Below are 18,508 nucleotides of genomic sequence, written 5' to 3' on the forward strand. Positions count from 1 at the left end.
TTTCGGGCGTCACAAACTCCCCTCCTTAAAAAAATGTCGTCCTCGACATTCCAACTTGCACTAATCAAATCAAAATAGCCCTCAAAAGTCGGTCACGTACCAAGAATCACTCTAATCCCACTTATCACATTCAAGTACTAAGAAGAACCTCAATCCAACTGATCAAATAATCACGATCCAAGAGGTAGTTAATCGAGTAGCTAGATAAAACATGCAAAAGACTCGAAGTTGGACTTAAAGTCCCAGATATTTGGAAGAAATTCAGGACATAGCGAGGTCTCAGATCGGAAATTACCCCCGGTGGTGCTTGAAAACACAACAAGCTAGCACTCAGCTATACTTCACCAGAACGTTTCAGGAATTTGTCCCTGGTGGTGCGGGACAACACAACAAGCTAGCACAACGGCTATGCTTCACCAGAGAACCTCAGATGCAAATTTTCGCCCCTGGCAGTGCTGGACAACACAACAAGTTAGCACAACGGCTATACCTCGCCAAAGAACCTTAGTTCAAAATTTCATCCCTGGTGGAGTTTGAAAACACAACAGGCAATACCCCACCAGAGAGGGTTTAGTTCAAGAAGTTCATCCCTAGCGGTGATTGAAAACACAATAGGCATGCCTCGCCAAAAGAATGGCGGTGCTTGAAAACAGAACAGGCAATATCCCACCAGAGAGGATTTAGTTCAAGAAGTTCATCCCTAGCGGTGATTGAAAACACAACAGGCATGCCTCGCCAAAAGAATGGCGGTGCTTGAAAACACAACAGGTAATGCCTCGCCAGAGGGGTTCAGTTCAACCGCTACCGAAGAGTAGTAGCCGGTCTACAATCAGACGAAAACAAATAAGTTCAAAAGCAGGGTTCAAACGAATAAGTTCAAAAGCAGAGCCAATTACTTCAGGTTCATGGTGCACGAGTAGGAATAAGAGCATAGGTTCATGTTCAATTTCAAGTTCAAGGAGCATGAGTACGAGTAAGGACACACTCGCCTAACCTATGTCCAGCAGTTCATATTCTCAAGGAGTCACAGTACTCAAGTCCACTCACAGGTCACATACGCCTCACGCTACTTACTCATGCATAAAAGAGATACCCTATATTCAGGCAAGTCAGGTCATTAAGTGTACGTAAAAGCACACTCGCCTAAACAAGGTCAAGTCTCAAGTAAGCTCAGTCTAGTCGGTCTCAGGCAGTTCAAGCATCTCAAATCCCAACACTTACAAATCAGGTTGTGCAACTTTAATCAAACAGGAAGACTAGAAGAAGGATGCAAAAACTAAAATTTCTCAACAATTCCGGCCACCACCATAATCTATCAAAACCTTAGCCAAACACTTATTGGACAAGTCCCAGTCATTCTTTCAATCTCCTCCTTCGGTTAAGTCTCGAGTACAATACAAAGTCCTCTGTGCTCTAGTTTGCGCCATTGTAACTTATTTCAAACTCACTTATAATTTCTATTCACATCATCATACATTAAACCATGTTCCGTCCAAAATTCACGAGCATTTCCTCAGGAAAAGTATCGAGTACTCAAGTGCAAGAATTCAAACTAAGAAACTTCACGACTCATACTGTACGCTCTTAAACGAAAATCAAAGCCATATATTACGCGTACCACTTTCAATATTAGTGCAAATATCACTAATTTCAATCAGATCACATGCCTTTACGAAATTAGATCCAATCAAACCATAACACAAGCTGATACCAAAGGTTATCCATTCGAAGTTCAAAATCTTTAATAAACAAGCCACCAGCCAGAGCACCATTATCTCCACGAATAACCAGTCTTAGGATTTTATAGTTAAAGTCTCAAGCTCCAAGTTCAAACCCAAGAAATAAGTACAACTTGCTAATTTACGTGTCAAATGGAAACCAAATCAATTCACACTAACTTCGTGCTCTTGAATGCGGTTACTCTATATCTCAAAGTTCCATCAGTCCGTGCACCTAAAGATAGGCTCATTCCTTTTGAAAACCAAGGATTTTAAAACATAATATAAAGCATAGACAAATTCAAGTGTGAGAAAACACCAGTGTACTATCAAGGGGGAAAAACTTTGTTTAGAAAATTTTAACCTTGTATCAGCCCGTCATATACAAAATTCAACTCATCAGTTATTCACAAATTTTCAAATTTGAAATTCAAGTAAAATTCACATATTTACCAAAATCAGAAAATTATACATTCTTAAAGCATATATATATTATTTCCAATCATCGTTTGAGAATAAACTAGTACATCCCAGTTTTTCTTTAGAATTTCAAAGCAGAAATTCTCTAGGAGGTAAATGGGCGGGAAAATGCATTTTATTCCTTTGATACTCTTTTATCTTGGTTCAAAATTATCATACATGGAGTTTGACCATCAAATCTCGGTCTCTTATCCTCCATAGCCAGTACTAATAATTACCTCAATTCTTTACACACTTACAAGTATAATGATAATTCAAATTCGTCCAATCATTCACTACTAAGCTCTCATCCCATATTTTCCTTCAATATAACATCACCTAATTCCTAAATTTTATTTCTACAAGTCCCAAGTAAGAAACTCTCAGTCAATCAATTTCTTTAGCCCTTAGGATCCAATAGATCCTCGTTCACATATTATTCAAATTAATCCCACGGTCAGGCAACCTAAACTTTAATCCTAGGATACACTACAGAGATCTAAAACCTAAGCTGTGATAACAACTGTGACGGCCCCACCTCCCCCTAAGGCGAACCAAAGGGTTTAGCGGACCACCTGCCCAACTCTCGCCAGGACTCACTCACTCACTACAGTCCTCAAACAAATTACAAGGTACATCTCAAATAATACATCAAATTCTCCAAGAATTACATCTCATAAGCGAAGCGGAAACTAATTCCCAAGCGTGGAACACATATATACATCCGATTCAATTCCAAATATTTAAACAAGCCCAAAATTACACAAGATGAATCATCACATCCAATAGCCTAAGGTACAAGCTCAATAATAAACGAAATAACATTTTCCCAAGTTCCACGAATATAAATACCACAAGTGAATCAAAAACAAAATATACATAAGATAATCTTCCAGATACATTAGCAACTCATTACACGTGTTTCCTTTGCCTCGATCCCTGTGGGGAGAAGAAAACAATTGGGTGTGAGCTAGAAGCTCAGCGAGTGTCCAGTAAAATCAACAATCAAGAATATTTCATAATAAAGCATTTAGATGATGTCATGATGCAGTAATCGAGTGTACATTTATTGCCCATGTGAGCCAATAAAGTTCTTGTACTTCAATATCCAACGCTCATTTAGATCAGGTAACAGATAAACAGAGATAAGGAGACATCGTGGTCCAAAGAACGTGTAGACAGTAGTGGAGACGTTGGTTCTAAGCACAAGATTTTCCAAGAGCTCATTGGAGCCAAATTATGTCATGGCACACGCACATACACAAATGATATGCAATCGAACAACCAATGCAAGAATTAGCAAAAATTAGCTCGAAAGTAACTTTAGAAGTAGTTGAGGGATCACTCACCAACCACGGCTCATGCATCTCATCCATTACACATCATTTCCTTGCTCAAGTCCAAGCCCTAGACCACAATTATCATGTCAAACGAAAGGAATTCTAAAAACATCAGGTTCCACACACCTTTCGGCATTTTAAACACAACAGAAGCTATACTTATCGGATTGAGACGAATCTTATGGCGTTTTAAAGCTAAAGCATATACAAACATTTCTTATGAAGATCTCTAAGGCCAAATCATACATTTTCATGGTCAAATATCGAAATCTCAGAGAAAGTGGCAAACTATCCGCGAAACAGAGTCTATGGCAGTCAAGGATATTTCGGTCATTTCATAGGCTACAGCGATCCAAACTGTCTGAAATTTTGTAGGTAGATAGCTAACTCACATATCTATAACTTTCATGTTTTGTCCACAAGCCGGTTCGGTCTAAATCATAGAGAAATTGGCAGTCCAAATTAGGTCCAGAAACAAGGTAAAACGGAAATTACTCTTTTAAACCAACCTTTGTACCTTCCACAATTACACCTACTAATCATAAGATATACCACATAACTAATGAGGCCACAATGCCCCTTCAATTGACCCAATAGATAGATCCCAAAACCAATTATAAACCCGAACATGAATATTGACCTACACAAGCAGGAATTTTCGGAGGCAAGTGAAACTAGCACATATAACATCAATATTTCATATAACACAACTATCAAATGCTCTCAAAGATTGGACAGCATTTCCCCTTACTTTCCTTATTTTCCTTCCTACAATACATTACCAATCACATCTCAATTCAATCACAATTACACATACAAAACATAGACTATAAAGCACATCTAATTAGGGCTACAATACCCTTACACTTGAGCCAATTAAGAGCTCCAATACTAATCACAAGAAAGCCCCATTTTAAACCCCTAGAACTGAAATTTCCACACAAAATCTAAAATTTTCCGCAATTAACCACAACTAACACACAAAGGCTCCATTTTACACTATCTCAAGCTATCATTCCAAGACTAATTAACAATTATCATATAAAATCAGAAAATTCACTAATCCAACTCTACTTAAAATCATGAAATCATCCACAAAATAGGATATATAACATCTCTAATCAACCTTAACACTAGAATAACTTCTACTAATCACATACATACCAAATCAAAGATGAAATAACTTAAATAAAATCTAGAAATTAGCAAATATCATCATCCCACTTCCAAATCACAAGAATATCCATAAATCATCAAGATCAATAGCTTAATCACAAGATTTAAAGCATAAAAGAAGGCCTCTAAGGATTATACCTTCCAACACCTTGAAACAAGCAAAACAAACCCCTTTTTCTTCCCAAAACTTTCCACCCTTAGCTTGCTACCACCTTGCATGTGAAGTTAATCGGAGTAGATTATCGAAATTGGAGGAAACCCCTCAAGTTTTGGTGAATGAATCAAAGAGAAAAATGGAGTTTCTCTCTTTCCTTTTACTCCTCAAGAGGTTCGGTCAGTTGGAAATGAAGAAAAGGGGGTTTTTGAACCCCAAATATAGTCAAAAAGTGAAGACTTAATCGCTAAGAAAAGCTGGCCACGACAGAATCCGGCCAGAATCTGGCCGGATATCCAGCCGGATAGTCGGCCGGATTCAAGGCGGAGGCTTCTCAATTTTTTTTCAAATGAGCCAACCAATCCGGCCAAGTATCCGGCCAGAAACTGGCTGGATATGCGGCCGGATTGAGCAGAAAACACTGTTCACGGGAATCTTTCCCTTTTCTTCTTCTTTCGGGCGTCACAAACTCCCCTCCTTAAAAAAATGTCGTCCTCGACATTCCAACTTGCACTAATCAAATCAAAATAGCCCTCAAAAGTCGGTCACGTACCAAGAATCACTCTAATCCCACTTATCACATTCAAGTACTAAGAAGAACCTCAATCCAACTGATCAAATAATCACGATCCAAGAGGTAGTTAATCGAGTAGCTAGATAAAACATGCAAAAGACTCGAAGTTGGACTTAAAGTCCCAGATATTTGGAAGAAATTCAGGACATAGCGAGGTCTCAGATCGGAAATTACCCCCGGTGGTGCTTGAAAACACAACAAGCTAGCACTCAGCTATACTTCACCAGAACGTTTCAGGAATTTGTCCCTGGTGGTGCGGGACAACACAACAAGCTAGCACAACGGCTATGCTTCACCAGAGAACCTCAGATGCAAATTTTCGCCCCTGGCAGTGCTGGACAACACAACAAGTTAGCACAACGGCTATACCTCGCCAAAGAACCTTAGTTCAAAATTTCATCCCTGGTGGAGTTTGAAAACACAACAGGCAATACCCCACCAGAGAGGGTTTAGTTCAAGAAGTTCATCCCTAGCGGTGATTGAAAACACAATAGGCATGCCTCGCCAAAAGAATGGCGGTGCTTGAAAACAGAACAGGCAATATCCCACCAGAGAGGATTTAGTTCAAGAAGTTCATCCCTAGCGGTGATTGAAAACACAACAGGCATGCCTCGCCAAAAGAATGGCGGTGCTTGAAAACACAACAGGTAATGCCTCGCCAGAGGGGTTCAGTTCAACCGCTACCGAAGAGTAGTAGCCGGTCTACAATCAGACGAAAACAAATAAGTTCAAAAGCAGGGTTCAAACGAATAAGTTCAAAAGCAGAGCCAATTACTTCAGGTTCATGGTGCACGAGTAGGAATAAGAGCATAGGTTCATGTTCAATTTCAAGTTCAAGGAGCATGAGTACGAGTAAGGACACACTCGCCTAACCTATGTCCAGCAGTTCATATTCTCAAGGAGTCACAGTACTCAAGTCCACTCACAGGTCACATACGCCTCACGCTACTTACTCATGCATAAAAGAGATACCCTATATTCAGGCAAGTCAGGTCATTAAGTGTACGTAAAAGCACACTCGCCTAAACAAGGTCAAGTCTCAAGTAAGCTCAGTCTAGTCGGTCTCAGGCAGTTCAAGCATCTCAAATCCCAACACTTACAAATCAGGTTGTGCAACTTTAATCAAACAGGAAGACTAGAAGAAGGATGCAAAAACTAAAATTTCTCAACAATTCCGGCCACCACCATAATCTATCAAAACCTTAGCCAAACACTTATTGGACAAGTCCCAGTCATTCTTTCAATCTCCTCCTTCGGTTAAGTCTCGAGTACAATACAAAGTCCTCTGTGCTCTAGTTTGCGCCATTGTAACTTATTTCAAACTCACTTATAATTTCTATTCACATCATCATACATTAAACCATGTTCCGTCCAAAATTCACGAGCATTTCCTCAGGAAAAGTATCGAGTACTCAAGTGCAAGAATTCAAACTAAGAAACTTCACGACTCATACTGTACGCTCTTAAACGAAAATCAAAGCCATATATTACGCGTACCACTTTCAATATTAGTGCAAATATCACTAATTTCAATCAGATCACATGCCTTTACGAAATTAGATCCAATCAAACCATAACACAAGCTGATACCAAAGGTTATCCATTAGAAGTTCAAAATCTTTAATAAACAAGCCACCAGCCAGAGCACCATTATCTCCACGAATAACCAGTCTTAGGATTTTATAGTTAAAGTCTCAAGCTCCAAGTTCAAATCCAAGAAATAAGTACAACTTGCTAACTTACGTGTCAAATGGAAACCAAATCAATTCACACTAACTTCGTGCTCTTGAATGCGGTTACTCTATATCTCAAAGTTCCCTCAGTCCGTGCACCTAAAGATAGGCTCATTCCTTTTGAAAACCAAGGATTTTAAAACATAATATAAAGCATAGACAAATTCAAGTATGAGAATACACCAGTGTACTATCAAGGGGGAAAAACTTTGTTTAGAAAATTTTAACCTTGTATCAGCCCGTCATATACAAAATTCAACTCATCAGTTATTCACAAATTTTCAAATTTGAAATTCAAGTAAAATTCACATATTTACCAAAATCAGAAAATTATACATTCTTAAAGCATATATATATTATTTCCAATCATCGTTTGAAAATAAACTAGTACATCCCAGTTTTTCTTTAGAATTTCAAAGCAGAAATTCTCTAGGAGGTAAATGGGCGGGAAAATGCATTTTATTCCTTTGATACTCTTTTATCTTGGTTCAAAATCATCATACATGGAGTTTGACCATCAAATCTCGGTCTCTTATCCTCCATAGCCAGTACTAATAATTACCTCAATTCTTTACACACTTACAAGTATAATGATAATTCAAATTCGTCCAATCATTCACTACTAAGCTCTCATCCCATATTTTCCTTCAATATAACATCACCTAATTCCTAAATTTTATTTCTACAAGTCCCAAGTAAGAAACTCTCAGTCAATCAATTTCTTTAGCCCTTAGGATCCAATAGATCCTCGTTCACATATTATTCAAATTAATCCCACGGTCAGGCAACCTAAACTTTAATCCTAGGATACACTACAGAGATCTAAAACCTAAGCTGTGATAACAACTGTGACGGCCCCACCTCCCCCTAAGGCGAACCAAAGGGTTTAGCGGACCACCTGCCCAACTCTCGCCAGGACTCACTCACTCACTACAGTCCTCAAACAAATTACAAGGTACATCTCAAATAATACATCAAATTCTCCAAGAATTACATCTCATAAGCGAAGCGGAAACTAATTCCCAAGCGTGGAACACATATATACATCCGATTCAATTCCAAATATTTAAACAAGCCCAAAATTACACAAGATGAATCATCACATCCAATAGCCTAAGGTACAAGCTCAATAATAAACGAAATAACATTTTCCCAAGTTCCACGAATATAAATACCACAAGTGAATCAAAAACAAAATATACATAAGATAATCTTCCAGATACATTAGCAACTCATTACACGTGTTTCCTTTGCCTCGATCCCTGTGGGGAGAAGAAAACAATTGGGTGTGAGCTAGAAGCTCAGCGAGTGTCCAGTAAAATCAACAATCAAGAATATTTCATAATAAAGCATTTAGATGATGTCATGATGCAGTAATCGAGTGTACATTTATTGCCCATGTGAGCCAATAAAGTTCTTGTACTTAAATATCCAACGCTCATTTAGATCAGGTAACAGATAAACAGAGATAAGGAGACATCGTGGTCCAAAGAACGTGTAGACAGTAGTGGAGACGTTGGTTCTAAGCACAAGATTTTCCAAGAGCTCATTGGAGCCAAATTATGTCATGGCACACGCACATACACAAATGATATGCAATCGAACAACCAATGCAAGAATTAGCAAAAATTAGCTCGAAAGTAACTTTGGAAGTAGTTGAGGGATCACTCACCAACCACGGCTCATGCATCTCATCCATTACACATCATTTCCTTGCTCAAGTCCAAGCCCTAGACCACAATTATCATGTCAAACGAAAGGAATTCTAAAAACATCAGGTTCCACACACCTTTCGGCATTTTAAACACAACAGAAGCTATACTTATCGGATTGAGACGAATCTTATGGCGTTTTGAAGCTAAAGCATATACAAACATTTCTTATGAAGATCTCTAAGGCCAAATCATACATTTTCATGGTCAAATATCGAAATCTCAGAGAAAGTGGCAAACTATCCGCGAAACAGAGTCTATGGCAGTCAAGGATATTTCGGTCATTTCATAGGCTACAGTGATCCAAACGGTCTGAAATTTTGCAGGTAGATAGCTAACTCACATATCTATAACTTTCATGTTTTGTCCACAAGCCGGTTCGGTCTAAATCATAGAGAAATTGGCAGTCCAAATTAGGTCCAGAAACAAGGTAAAACGGAAATTACTCTTTTAAACCAACCTTTGTACCTACCACAATTACACCTACTAATCATAAGATATACTACATAACTAATGAGGCCACAATGCCCCTTCAATTGACCCAATAGATAGCTCCCAAAACCAATTATAAACCCGAACATGAATATTGACCTACACAAGCAGGAATTTTCGGAGGCAAGTGAAACTAGCACATATAACATCAATATTTCATATAACACAACTATCAAATGCTCTCAAAGATTGGACAGCATTTCCCCTTACTTTCCTTATTTTCCCTCCTACAATACATTACCAATCACATCTCAATTCAATCACAATTACACATACAAAACATAGACTATAAAACACATCTAATTAGGGCTACAATACCCTTACACTTGAGCCAATTAAGAGCTCCAATACTAATCACAAGAAAGCCCCATTTTAAACCCCTAGAACTGAAATTTCCACACAAAATCTAAAATTTTCCGCAATTAACCACAACCAACACACAAAGGCTCCATTTTACACTATCTCAAGCTATCATTCCAAGACTAATCAACAATTATCATATAAAATCAGAAAATTCACTAATCCAACTCTACTTAAAATCATGAAATCATCCACAAAATAGGATATATAACATCTCTAATCAACCTTAACACTAGAATAACTTCTACTAATCACATACATACCAAATCAAAGATGAAATAACTTAAATAAAATCTAGAAATTAGCAAATATCATCATCCCACTTCCAAATCACAAGAATATCCATAAATCATCAAGATCAATAGCTTAATCACAAGATTTAAAGCATAAAAGAAGGCCTCTAAGGATTATACCTTCCAACACCTTAAAACAAGCAAAACAAACCCCTTTTTCTTCCCAAAACTTTCCACCCTTAGCTTGCTATCACCTTGCATGTGAAGTTAATCGGAGTAGATTATCGAAATTGGAAGAAATCCCTCAAGTTTTGGTGAATGAATCAAAGAGAAAAATGGAGTTTCTCTCTTTCCTTTTACTCCTCAAGAGGTTCGGTCAGTTGGAAATGAAGAAAAGAGGGTTTTTGAACCCCAATTATAGTCAAAAAGTGAAGACTTAATCGCTAAGAAAAGCTGGCCACGACAGAATCCGGCTAGAATCTGGCCGGATATCCAGCCGGATTCAAGGCAGAGGCTTCTCAATTTTTTTTCAAATGAGCCAACCAATCCGGCCAAGAATCCGGCCAGAAACTGGCTGGATATGCGGCCGGATTGAGCAGAAAACACTGTTCACAGGAATCTTTCCCTTTTCTTCTTCTTTCGGGCGTCACAAACTCCCCTCCTTAAAAAAATGTCGTCCTCGACATTCCAACTTGCACTAATCAAATCAAAATAGCCCTCAAAAGTCAGTCACGTACCAAGAATCACTCTAATCCCACTTATCACATTCAAGTGCTAAGAAGCACCTCAATCCAACTGATCAAATAATCACGATCCAAGAGGTAGTTAATCGAGTAGCTAGATAAAACATGCAAAAGACTCGAAGTTAGACTTAAAGTCCCAGATATTTGGATGAAATTCAGGACATAGCGAGGTCTCAGATCGGAAATTACCCCTGGTGGTGCTTGAATACACAACAAGCTAGCACTCAGCTATACTTCACCAGAACGTTTCAGGAATTTGTCCCTGGTGGTGCGGGACAACACAACAAGCTAGCACAACGGCTATGCTTCACCAGAGAACCTCAGATGCAAATTTTCGCCCCTGGCGGTGCTGGACAACACAACAAGTTAGCACAACGGCTATACCTCGCCAAAGAACCTTAGTTCAAAATTTCATCCCTGGTGGAGTTTGAAAACACAACAGGCAATACCCCACCAGAGAGGGTTTAGTTCAAGAAGTTCATCCCTAGCGGTGATTGAAAACACAACAGGCATGCCTCGCCAAAAGAATGGCGGTGCTTGAAAACACAACAGGCAATACCCCACCAGAGAGGATTTAGTTCAAGAAGTTCATCCCTAGCGGTGATTGAAAACACAACAGGCATGCCTCGCCAAAAGAATGGCGGTGCTTGAAAACACAACAGGTAATGCCTCGCCAGAGGGGTTCAGTTCAACCGCTACCGAAGAGTAGTAGCCGGTCTACAATCACACTAGAACAAATAAGTTCAAAAGCAGGGTCAAAGCAGGGTTCAAACAAATGAGTTCAAAAGCAGAGCCAATTACTTCAGGTTCATGGTGCACGAGTACGAATAAGAGCATAGGTTCAAGTTCAATTTCAAGTTCAAGGAGCATGAGTACGAGTAAGGACACACTCGCCTAACCTATGTCCAGCAGTTCATATTCTCAAGGAGTCACAGTACTCAAGTCCACTCACAGGTCACATACGCCTCACGCTACTTACTCATGCATAAAAGAGATACCCTATATTCAGGCAAGTCAGGTCATTAAGTGTACGTAAAAGCACACTCGCCTAAACAAGGTCAAGTCTCAAGTAAGCTCAGTCTAGTCGGTCTCAGGCAGTTCAAGCATCTCAAATCCCAACACTTACAAATCAGGTAGTGCAACTTTAATCAAACGGGAAGACTAGAAGAAGGATGCAAAAACTAAAATTCCTCAACAATTCCGGCCACCACCATAATCTATCAAAACCTTAGCCAAACACTTATTGGACAAGTCCAAGTCATTCTTTCAATCTCCTCCTTCGGTTAAGTCTCGAGTACAATACAAAGTCCTCTGTGCTCTAGTTTGTGCCATTGTAACTTATTTCAAACTCACTTATAATTTCTATTCACATCATCATACATTAAACCATGTTCCGTCCAAAATTCACGAGCATTTCCTCAGGAAAAGTATCGAGTACTCAAGTGCAAGAATTCAAACTAAGAAACTTCACGACTCATACTGTACGCTCTTAAACGAAAATCAAAGCCATGTATTACGCGTACCACTTTCAATATTAGTGCAAATATCACTAATTTCAATCAGATCACATGCCTTTACGAAATTAGATCCAATCAAACCATAACACAAGCTGATACCAAAGGTTATCCATTAGAAGTTCAAAATCTTTAATAAACAAGCCACCAGCCAGAGCACCATTATCTCCACGAATAACCAGTCTTAGGATTTTATAGTTAAAGTCTCAAGCTCCAAGTTCAAATCCAAGAAATAAGTACAACTTGCTAACTTACGTGTCAAATGGAAACCAAATCAATTCACACTAAATTCGTGCTCTTGAATGCGGTTACTCTATATCTCAAAGTTCCCTCAGTCCGTGCACCTAAAGATAGGCTCATTCCTCTTGAAGACCAAGGATTTTAAAACATAATATAAAGCATAGACAAATTCAAATATGAGAATACACCAGTGTACTATCAAGGGGGAAAAACTTTGTTTAGAAAATTTTAACCTTGTATCAGCCCATCATATACAAAATTCAACTCATCAGTTATTCACAAATTTTCAAATTTGAAATTCAAGTAAAATTCACATATTTACCAAAATCGGAAAATTATACATTCTTAAAGCATATATATATTATTTCCAATCATCGTTTGAAAATAAACTAGTACATCCCAGTTTTTCTTTAGAATTTCAAAGCAGAAATTCTCTAGGAGGTAAATGGGCGGGAAAATGCATTTTATTCCTTTGATACTCTTTTATCTTGGTTCAAAATCATCATACATGGAGTTTGACCATCAAATCTCGGTCTCTTATCCTCCATAGCCAGTACTAATAATTACCTCAATTCTTTACACACTTACAAGTATAATGATAATTCAAATTCGTCCAATCTTTCACTACTAAGCTCTCATCCCATATTTTCCTTCAATATAACATCACCTAATTCCTCAATTTTATTTCTACAAGTCCCAAGTAAGAAACTCTCAGTCAATCAATTTCTTTAGCCCTTAGGATCCAATAGATCCTCGTTCACATATTATTCAAATTAATCCCACGGTCAGGCGTCCTAAACTTTAAGCCTAGGATACACTACAGAGATCTGAAACCTAAGCTGTGATACCAACTGTGACGGCCCCACCTCCCCCTAAGGCGAACCAAAGGGTTTAGCGGACCACCTGCCCAACTCTCGCCAGGACTCACTCACTCACTACAGTCCTCAAACAAATTACAAGGTACATCTCAAATAATACATCAAATTCTCCAAGAATTACATCTCATAAGCGAAGCGGAAACTAATTCCCAAGCGTGGAACACATATATACATCCGATTCAATTCCAAATATTTAAACAAGCCCAAAATTACACAAGATGAATCATCACATCCAATAACCTAAGGTACAAGCTCAATAATAAACGAAATAACATTTTCCCAAGTTCCACGAATATAAATACCACAAGTGAATCAAAAACAAAATATACATAAGATAATCTTCCAGATACATTAGCAACTCATTACACGTGTTTCCTTTGCCTCGATCCCTGTGGGGAGAAGAAAACAATTGGGTGTGAGCTAGAAGCTCAGCGAGTGTCCAGTAAAATCAACAATCAAGAATATTTCATAATAAAGCATTTAGATGATGTCATGATGCAGTAATCGAGTGTACATTTATTGCCCATGTGAGCCAATAAAGTTCTTGTACTTAAATATCCAACGCTCATTTAGATCAGGTAACAGATAAACAGAGATAAGGAGACATCGTGGTCCAAAGAACGTGTAGACAGTAGTGGAGACGTTGGTTCTAAGCACAAGATTTTCCAAGAGCTCATTGGAGCCAAATTATGTCATGGCACACGCACATACACAAATGATATGCAATCGAACAACCAATGCAAGAATTAGCAAAAATTAGCTCGAAAGTAACTTTGGAAGTAGTTGAGGGATCACTCACCAACCACGGCTCATGCATCTCATCCATTACACATCATTTCCTTGCTCAAGTCCAAGCCCTAGACCACAATTATCATGTCAAACGAAAGGAATTCTAAAAACATCAGGTTCCACACACCTTTCGGCATTTTAAACACAACAGAAGCTATACTTATCGGATTGAGACGAATCTTATGGCGTTTTGAAGCTAAAGCATATACAAACATTTCTTATGAAGATCTCTAAGGCCAAATCATACATTTTCATGGTCAAATATCGAAATCTCAGAGAAAGTGGCAAACTATCCGCGAAACAGAGTCTATGGCAGTCAAGGATATTTCGGTCATTTCATAGGCTACAGTGATCCAAACGGTCTGAAATTTTGCAGGTAGATAGCTAACTCACATATCTATAACTTTCATGTTTTGTCCACAAGCCGGTTCGGTCTAAATCATAGAGAAATTGGCAGTCCAAATTAGGTCCAGAAACAAGGTAAAACGGAAATTACTCTTTTAAACCAACCTTTGTACCTACCACAATTACACCTACTAATCATAAGATATACTACATAACTAATGAGGCCACAATGCCCCTTCAATTGACCCAATAGATAGCTCCCAAAACCAATTATAAACCCGAACATGAATATTGACCTACACAAGCAGGAATTTTCGGAGGCAAGTGAAACTAGCACATATAACATCAATATTTCATATAACACAACTATCAAATGCTCTCAAAGATTGGACAGCATTTCCCCTTACTTTCCTTATTTTCCCTCCTACAATACATTACCAATCACATCTCAATTCAATCACAATTACACATACAAAACATAGACTATAAAACACATCTAATTAGGGCTACAATACCCTTACACTTGAGCCAATTAAGAGCTCCAATACTAATCACAAGAAAGCCCCATTTTAAACCCCTAGAACTGAAATTTCCACACAAAATCTAAAATTTTCCGCAATTAACCACAACCAACACACAAAGGCTCCATTTTACACTATCTCAAGCTATCATTCCAAGACTAATCAACAATTATCATATAAAATCAGAAAATTCACTAATCCAACTCTACTTAAAATCATGAAATCATCCACAAAATAGGATATATAACATCTCTAATCAACCTTAACACTAGAATAACTTCTACTAATCACATACATACCAAATCAAAGATGAAATAACTTAAATAAAATCTAGAAATTAGCAAATATCATCATCCCACTTCCAAATCACAAGAATATCCATAAATCATCAAGATCAATAGCTTAATCACAAGATTTAAAGCATAAAAGAAGGCCTCTAAGGATTATACCTTCCAACACCTTAAAACAAGCAAAACAAACCCCTTTTTCTTCCCAAAACTTTCCACCCTTAGCTTGCTATCACCTTGCATGTGAAGTTAATCGGAGTAGATTATCGAAATTGGAAGAAATCCCTCAAGTTTTGGTGAATGAATCAAAGAGAAAAATGGAGTTTCTCTCTTTCCTTTTACTCCTCAAGAGGTTCGGTCAGTTGGAAATGAAGAAAAGAGGGTTTTTGAACCCCAATTATAGTCAAAAAGTGAAGACTTAATCGCTAAGAAAAGCTGGCCACGACAGAATCCGGCTAGAATCTGGCCGGATATCCAGCCGGATTCAAGGCAGAGGCTTCTCAATTTTTTTTCAAATGAGCCAACCAATCCGGCCAAGAATCCGGCCAGAAACTGGCTGGATATGCGGCCGGATTGAGCAGAAAACACTGTTCACAGGAATCTTTCCCTTTTCTTCTTCTTTCGGGCGTCACAAACTCCCCTCCTTAAAAAAATGTCGTCCTCGACATTCCAACTTGCACTAATCAAATCAAAATAGCCCTCAAAAGTCAGTCACGTACCAAGAATCACTCTAATCCCACTTATCACATTCAAGTGCTAAGAAGCACCTCAATCCAACTGATCAAATAATCACGATCCAAGAGGTAGTTAATCGAGTAGCTAGATAAAACATGCAAAAGACTCGAAGTTAGACTTAAAGTCCCAGATATTTGGATGAAATTCAGGACATAGCGAGGTCTCAGATCGGAAATTACCCCTGGTGGTGCTTGAATACACAACAAGCTAGCACTCAGCTATACTTCACCAGAACGTTTCAGGAATTTGTCCCTGGTGGTGCGGGACAACACAACAAGCTAGCACAACGGCTATGCTTCACCAGAGAACCTCAGATGCAAATTTTCGCCCCTGGCGGTGCTGGACAACACAACAAGTTAGCACAACGGCTATACCTCGCCAAAGAACCTTAGTTCAAAATTTCATCCCTGGTGGAGTTTGAAAACACAACAGGCAATACCCCACCAGAGAGGGTTTAGTTCAAGAAGTTCATCCCTAGCGGTGATTGAAAACACAACAGGCATGCCTCGCCAAAAGAATGGCGGTGCTTGAAAACACAACAGGCAATACCCCACCAGAGAGGATTTAGTTCAAGAAGTTCATCCCTAGCGGTGATTGAAAACACAACAGGCATGCCTCGCCAAAAGAATGGCGGTGCTTGAAAACACAACAGGTAATGCCTCGCCAGAGGGGTTCAGTTCAACCGCTACCGAAGAGTAGTAGCCGGTCTACAATCACACTAGAACAAATAAGTTCAAAAGCAGGGTCAAAGCAGGGTTCAAACAAATGAGTTCAAAAGCAGAGCCAATTACTTCAGGTTCATGGTGCACGAGTACGAATAAGAGCATAGGTTCAAGTTCAATTTCAAGTTCAAGGAGCATGAGTACGAGTAAGGACACACTCGCCTAACCTATGTCCAGCAGTTCATATTCTCAAGGAGTCACAGTACTCAAGTCCACTCACAGGTCACATACGCCTCACGCTACTTACTCATGCATAAAAGAGATACCCTATATTCAGGCAAGTCAGGTCATTAAGTGTACGTAAAAGCACACTCGCCTAAACAAGGTCAAGTCTCAAGTAAGCTCAGTCTAGTCGGTCTCAGGCAGTTCAAGCATCTCAAATCCCAACACTTACAAATCAGGTAGTGCAACTTTAATCAAACGGGAAGACTAGAAGAAGGATGCAAAAACTAAAATTCCTCAACAATTCCGGCCACCACCATAATCTATCAAAACCTTAGCCAAACACTTATTGGACAAGTCCAAGTCATTCTTTCAATCTCCTCCTTCGGTTAAGTCTCGAGTACAATACAAAGTCCTCTGTGCTCTAGTTTGTGCCATTGTAACTTATTTCAAACTCACTTATAATTTCTATTCACATCATCATACATTAAACCATGTTCCGTCCAAAATTCACGAGCATTTCCTCAGGAAAAGTATCGAGTACTCAAGTGCAAGAATTCAAACTAAGAAACTTCACGACTCATACTGTACGCTCTTAAACGAAAATCAAAGCCATGTATTACGCGTACCACTTTCAATATTAGTGCAAATATCACTAATTTCAATCAGATCACATGCCTTTACGAAATTAGATCCAATCAAACCATAACACAAGCTGATACCAAAGGTTATCCATTAGAAGTTCAAAATCTTTAATAAACAAGCCACCAGCCAGAGCACCATTATCTCCACGAATAACCAGTCTTAGGATTTTATAGTTAAAGTCTCAAGCTCCAAGTTCAAATCCAAGAAATAAGTACAACTTGCTAACTTACGTGTCAAATGGAAACCAAATCAATTCACACTAAATTCGTGCTCTTGAATGCGGTTACTCTATATCTCAAAGTTCCCTCAGTCCGTGCACCTAAAGATAGGCTCATTCCTCTTGAAGACCAAGGATTTTAAAACATAATATAAAGCATAGACAAATTCAAATATGAGAATACACCAGTGTACTATCAAGGGGGAAAAACTTTGTTTAGAAAATTTTAACCTTGTATCAGCCCATCATATACAAAATTCAACTCATCAGTTATTCACAAATTTTCAAATTTGAAATTCAAGTAAAATTCACATATTTACCAAAATCGGAAAATTATACATTCTTAAAGCATATATATATTATTTCCAATCATCGTTTGAAAATAAACTAGTACATCCCAGTTTTTCTTTAGAATTTCAAAGCAGAAATTCTCTAGGAGGTAAATGGGCGGGAAAATGCATTTTATTCCTTTGATACTCTTTTATCTTGGTTCAAAATCATCATACATGGAGTTTGACCATCAAATCTCGGTCTCTTATCCTCCATAGCCAGTACTAATAATTACCTCAATTCTTTACACACTTACAAGTATAATGATAATTCAAATTCGTCCAATCTTTCACTACTAAGCTCTCATCCCATATTTTCCTTCAATATAACATCACCTAATTCCTCAATTTTATTTCTACAAGTCCCAAGTAAGAAACTCTCAGTCAATCAATTTCTTTAGCCCTTAGGATCCAATAGATCCTCGTTCAC

This window comes from Coffea arabica, chromosome 9e, assembly GCF_036785885.1.
Source record: "Coffea arabica cultivar ET-39 chromosome 9e, Coffea Arabica ET-39 HiFi, whole genome shotgun sequence".
NCBI classification, from domain to species: Eukaryota; Viridiplantae; Streptophyta; class Magnoliopsida; order Gentianales; family Rubiaceae; genus Coffea; species Coffea arabica.